We start from the raw sequence: 6,331 nt of genomic DNA, 5'->3' as shown, positions 1-6,331 counted from the left end.
GCTCCATTAGCGTCTTGAATTTAAGTCATTTTAAGGGGTAACAGGCATAGGGATTCCAAAATCTTTATTAGGCTAAACAAGAAGGCCAAGAAATTAAGCTTTTATTGGACTAACAATGAAATCAAGATACAGCTTTTGACATTATTCTTGTGGCCAACATGGCTACTTGTGCTTCTTTTAGAACACAAATATTTGTACATATAGTCAGCTTTTCCTTTCTGTGGGTTTGCTCTCTGCAGATTGGAGCATCTGTGGATGGCCCTGCCCCATTCTCTTCCAATGGCAGTGCATGCAAGCAGCCATGCCAACATGGTCATGCACACATCATACACCACCTTTATGCAGGCTTGCCACCCACAAATCGAAGCATCTGTGGATGACCCTGCCCAGTTCTCTTCAGTGGTGCTGCATGCAAGTGGCCATGCTAACAAGGTCATATGCACATTGCACACCATTGATGAGAATAGGACCTGAGGTCCCATGGAATTTGTCATCAGCGGTGAGTGTATTTAGAACAGAACAGGATCTCCACGATACAAAGGGCTAACTCTATTCAGTCTTTTTTACAATTGCTGATGCTTTCTGATGTACTGATTTATTATGTATATAGTTTTAAATGGTGATAAGTTGTTAAATAAATAAAATATATAACTGATGACGACTCAGACACAGTGGCTAGAATCCAAAGAGTGCATCCCACACTTAGACAAGTGTTGGTGGATTACATTGGAAGCTACCTTGTAAGGTTGTCTGATATTCCTGGAACAGTGTTTTTCCAGTGTAGAATAGAAGGCTATAAAGCAGTGATTCTCAACCTTCCTAATGGCGCGACCCTTTAATACAGTTCCTCATGTTGTGGTGACTCCCAACCATTTCCTGGACTTTGTCTTGGTTCCTAAGACCATAGGAAATAAGTAAGGGAGAGAGTTCTCAGATTGGTGCCCATCCAAGAATAATACCACCAAGACTACTCAGACTGTGTTAATTTGTTGATCGTTAGTCACTTGCAACTTTGTGTTTCTTTTCAGGAGCTTGTGCCTTTATGTTACAGGTGTTCCACCCACAACCCTTTGCTGAACAACCTCGGAAATGTCTGTATTAACTGTAGGCAGCCCTTTGTCTTTGCAGCTTCATCTTACGGTGCGTTGAAAGATTACACTTTATATCAGTAAAAAGTAACTAGTATCTCTACATTTTCAAATTATATTGTTGAAATTAGAATGAGCAGTTTAGTGCTGGACCTTCTCTGCCTTCCTAACTGTACAAATCAGCCTGTTTCTCAGGTTTGACAACATGTAAAGATGTTCTTCAGTCATTGTAATTTTTTTCACAGCTAATACCCCAATACAGACACTAATGCTTCTCCCCCGGAAAAAAACAACTGAATAGCTTTTTGAGCCCAGTGGGAGAAGGGGAGGGGAGCATGAAAAGGGAGTGAAAACTGCTTTCATTGTGCATTTTTCAGGTCTGTTAATCAAATATATGAAGTCTTTTACTAATGGAAGTTTGAACTAAGAATGTGTGTATGCGTGTGTATGTGGAACTGTATAGTTTTACCATATGAGTTCTTATAGCCACCCTGAGCTTTTATAACCAAGGCCAGTGTGAGTGGACATACCAGTTATTTGTAAAGGTTCTGACAAGTAACTGTCCTTTCCCTTTTAACTTGTACTTTTTTCAGACATCTTGCACTTGGTTGAGTTCTATTTAGAGGAAGAGATCACTGACGAAGAAGCAGTTGCTCTAATTGACCTGGAAGTACCAAGACGAAACAAAAGAGATAGTAAATGGCAAGAACAGATGAGTAACGGTATCCTTCCACTCCTGGCACTTCCCTTGGAAAATGTGTCACTGAGTCAAATATATAGCTATCCTAAACAGTCTTAATATATTTTTAAACCTTCTTCAACAAACAAATCAAAATGTAAAGGCTAAAAATAATTGTTTGCTTTATTTTCAAGAAATTGCTTTCTGTTTATTACATCCTCCAGCAAAGGAGCAGTAGTTTGGGCTTATTTTGCAATCCATCATTATTGATAGCATTGCTGATTCTTGTCATTTTTATAGGTTAGGTGCTCCTTTCACTGTCAGACTCTAGTATTGCTGGCTGTATAAAGGCATGAAGCCACAGAAGATGAAATCTATTTTTAAGATAGGATGCAGTGTGCAACAATACACAAAAGAAAACTGAAGATGAAAAAGAATTAAGATAATATTAAGGAACTTTGAAAAGATAAGAGTAATAACTTAGCCATGGGACTATTTAATAACATGAATGTATCACATTTTTATTATTTCCTACTGTTCATCAAGATGGTGCTTCTGTGCCTAGGTACTGTAAATGCTTGTTTACAGTTTTAAAAAGTCATAATCCAGAAATTGCTAAAATTTGATATGAGAGTAGAAACAAGTACTATGATATCATTGTGGTTCTATAATGTTACCTTTGCAACACCATGCAGACACATGATGTATATGTTGGAGTCATGTTTCATCCCTAACAAACATCCCTAGGTGCACAGACAATGACAATTCTTTACAAAGCTGAGGAGCTTGAAGAGGATGATCCATTTACAGCAAAATTGAGTTTTGAGGTTAGAATCCTTCACTTGGCTATTTTCTTTGTGCTGCTAATGAATTACAGGGGACCAGTCCCTACAGCCAGATGTCATATGTCCACCCTGGAAATATTTCAAAATTTTGTGAATTCTTTCCCTTTTGTTACAACATTGCTTTGAGTTTTCTGGCCATTTTATTTTTTTGATCCCCTGCTGCTCTTGATGCAGCATGAGACCAAGTTAAAGAATGTCTGTTTCATAAGAAGATTGGATGACTTGTACTCAACCTGATCAGTTAGAATGACATGAAAATATCATGTCAAGTGGCTAAAACTCCAAGGAGACTCCTGAAAATCACTCAAAGCAGATCTTAAAACACAGCGATTAAAATGGACCAGCATTTTGGATATTAAGTTTTCTGTTTTCTTTTAATTTTAAGAGATTCCTACACAAGTTTTTCCCAACTTGAAAGCATTTCAAAACACTTCTTGGGAAAGAAGGTAGCCATTTGATGTCAGTGCCAATTGCAGCAACTGTTGCAATAGCCTTGGGCCCAGCCAGTGTCACTGAGCTGCACTGTGCCATGTCTAGTGCTAGGCTGGATCCCATATTCACACCTCTCTACCTGCTGCCATACTGACCTATATGACAATATTATTTCAGAGTATAACACCATTTTATTGTTCTAGAGGTCTTGGCTGTAAAAGTCACAAAGCGACCAATTTCTTAGGACAGCAGCTTTCAAAATTAGCCAGTCAAAGTCAGTCTTTAAAGTCAGTCCTGTTGGGCTATAGAATCACAAGGAAAATGTACAATGTGGGTTTTAATAGTAACCAGGCATTAAAGGGTTACTGTGAGCCATAATGATTGGGCATTTAAAGAGAAAGTGACATCAAAAAGATAGTCAGAAAGTGCTGTAAAGTCCTGCAGAATGCTGCCAGTTTGAGAAGTCTATCAGGCAGGGAGGCTGGGTTCTTTGTGAGACCAGAGGGAGAGGCAAAGCCTAGCAGGCCTCACGGAGCCTTTGCTAGAGTAGTGACGAGTGAGTTGTTACTAGTGTGGATGGTGTTGAAGTATATATTGTTGCACACAGTGGAACTTCTTCTAAGAATAAAAGCCTCATCTGAGAGACGTTTACAGTGTCTCTTTGCTCATTCAGAAAGGGAGAGGTGTTTCTTCTTCGTGGTCTCTGCGAATCACACAAATGGGTTTATTCTGCGCCTGCGCAGCAATCCTCGTCAATGGCGGCCCGTCCGCAGCGAGAGTGCTGCACACTCCAGAAAAGAGTGCCCGAATGGGAGAACCAGAAGCAAGGCTAGAGGTCGGGGAGGCTCTATTAAGTATAGACCTGAATCCACAAGCAAGCAAGCAATGCTCTAGGAGGCAACAGATCACCAGCTTCAGCTGTCGCAGTGAGTGCAGGATAGGCGAGAAAATGTTATGGAAAAGGGTGTCAAAAGAAGAAAAAGCCACCCTCACAGAAAGGTGTCCTTCATGCTACTATTTCTGGAGGCAAAAGGCATGGGTGATTGAAGTAGAGGGAATGACAGACAGTTGCAAGCAACTGCGGCCTCATTTTTGATATGGATGTTTGTTCTCTCCTCCCCCCCCCCCACACACTCGGCATTCAGCAACTGGTATAATCGGCACTAGCTGCAACCATCCCAAAATACAATGTCATATTTCACAGTAAAGGTGAACACATCATGAAGCTGATTTTTCAAATGAGGTTGTTATTAACTGCACGTCTTGACATTTTGCCAAAAGGTCTCCCTAAGCTGTCCTTCGAACTGTAAAAAGGAAGATGCCATACTTTCATTTTTTAAAATCCCCAAATTGTGCCTTGTCTTATAAAACAGAAAAGTAATACTAATTTACTTCTGTGCTTTTGAGTCACTAGTTGCCTTAAAGATCACTGGGGGAAAACATTTACCCCTACCTCTAAAAATTATGATGAAAATTTACCAGTCAAGTCACAATTTTTTTGTTGCTAGCTCTGCTCCTGAGTCATGTACCCCATTAAAAAAATTAATTCCTTAGACTATTTTTATCATATTTTGCAACTGAAAATGTATGATAGGCCCAGAATCCTGTTAACCTTGATTCCTATGTGTCATGTCCACCAATTGAGATTGAGTTACACCAATCATCACTGAATCATCAGAGAGCATCCTGTCTGGGTGACAGATTAACAGGTAATTATCATATAGCTGGGTACACCACACTGCCCTGTAATACAGAGATGAAGAAATTACATACTGCTGGAATCTCCCACCGAACGACTGTCTCATTCTCTGAGCTAGTTCTGAGCTAATTTTGGCACACAAATCAATCTGGATCAGCCTATATGTATATTAAGGTGTTTTTTTTAAACTGTCTATTAAAGCAATTCAAATTATACTGCGTGTTCTGTGAATATGCAGAACTCTTACAAAAGCGTGGCTTTCCACCTACTTCACTGAAGTGGCCTGTTATTGAAATTACCTCCTGGTCCCCACTGACAGAATAGCCAAGCTCATGCCTATAAGAAGTTATGACTGGAATGAATAAATCTATTTTAAAATATGGATTTTTTTTTGCACTGCAGATTTAAGATGTAAGAATCCATTGTCCCTCTTTAGCTCAACCACCTTAGTTTTATCACTAACCTGCCAAGTTTGTTTGAGGGGGAAGCATCCATCTGTAAGGAAAACAAACCTGGAAGTTTGATAAGTGTAGGGATAATGGAGGAGAACACTTGTTGAGGAGGAATTAGGAGACACTTTGCTTTGTTTGCAACATTTAATTGCAGCCACACATCTTGCTCTCCAAGCATCTAAGGAGGCGTGAAATTGGCTAGATTAAGAGTTCAGGGTGCTTCTGTTTTAGTCAGCTTCTTTCTAGTTGAAAGGAATATTTTGTATGCCCCACTATCATTTTCAAAAGCTACCTAGACAAATATACAGAACTGCATTATCCTTCACAGGTTATTATATCTTTTTTAAATGTCAGAATTTCTCAGGGCAGATTTCAAGATGGAAAAGGTGTACATCCGCTGTGTGTATTTGTGTGTTGTGTTTGTGTTGTTGAAGTCACCTGCTGACTTTCTCTGACCCATGAATATAATACATTTTTCTTAGAGCAGAATCCTCAGAGGTGGCTTGCCATTGTTTTCCTCTGAAATTTAGCCTAACGCACCTGGCATTCATTCACATCAAATGTAAATACATTTAATATTAGTTCTGCCTTCATCTGTCAGGGAAAAAACTCCTTCAAAAGTGTTCCAAGGTACGAATGAGTATTATGCAAACTTGTAAAACTAAATTTAACAGACAATGTGACAGGACAGAGGACATCAGGGGTAGGCACCTGCATTGGGGAGTAGGGCCAATTCTGCGGTCCAGGCCCCGGGGATGGTATGCACCAGCCATTTCAAGCTCCACACAAAACAATACATTCAACCAGAGCTGCAACCAGAAGACACTCCAGTTACAACTTCCAACTTTTTGAAAGCATCTCCAGGAATGGCGTGTGGTTTCTATATAATCTGCTGCAGCCATGCACAATGTGCCCACACACAGAACTTTGCTACTGCATCATTAAACTAAATATTACTATCTGAATGCAAACAAAATGTCCAACTACTTCATAGAGGAACTCTTACCTTCAGCTGTCCCACTTTGGCAGAGAGAACCCAGTTAATCCTGTGCCATCCCAGTCCCCAGATTCTTTCTCTTCCTTCCACTTCCTCCCTTTGCCTTCAGCTTTTTTCAATGGCAAATCGAATTCAATGA

The 6,331-nt window shown here is 39.9% G+C and overlaps 1 long non-coding RNA gene across 1 annotated transcript; it reads left to right on the top strand.

Annotated features, from left to right (window-relative positions):
- Positions 1-52: 52 nt before the first annotated feature.
- On the top strand, positions 53-3,668 carry LOC121920479. Its single transcript, XR_006101726.1, has 3 exons — positions 53-1,140; positions 1,682-1,810; positions 2,515-3,668. It is a non-coding gene; the product is annotated as an uncharacterized LOC121920479 (long non-coding RNA).
- Positions 3,669-6,331: the final 2,663 nt, after the last annotated feature.

Source organism: Sceloporus undulatus, chromosome 2 (assembly GCF_019175285.1).
Source record: "Sceloporus undulatus isolate JIND9_A2432 ecotype Alabama chromosome 2, SceUnd_v1.1, whole genome shotgun sequence".
Classification (NCBI taxonomy): domain Eukaryota; kingdom Metazoa; phylum Chordata; class Lepidosauria; order Squamata; family Phrynosomatidae; genus Sceloporus; species Sceloporus undulatus.
Note: the sequence above shows the minus strand (reverse complement) of the source record. Positions and strands in the feature narration are given on the sequence as shown.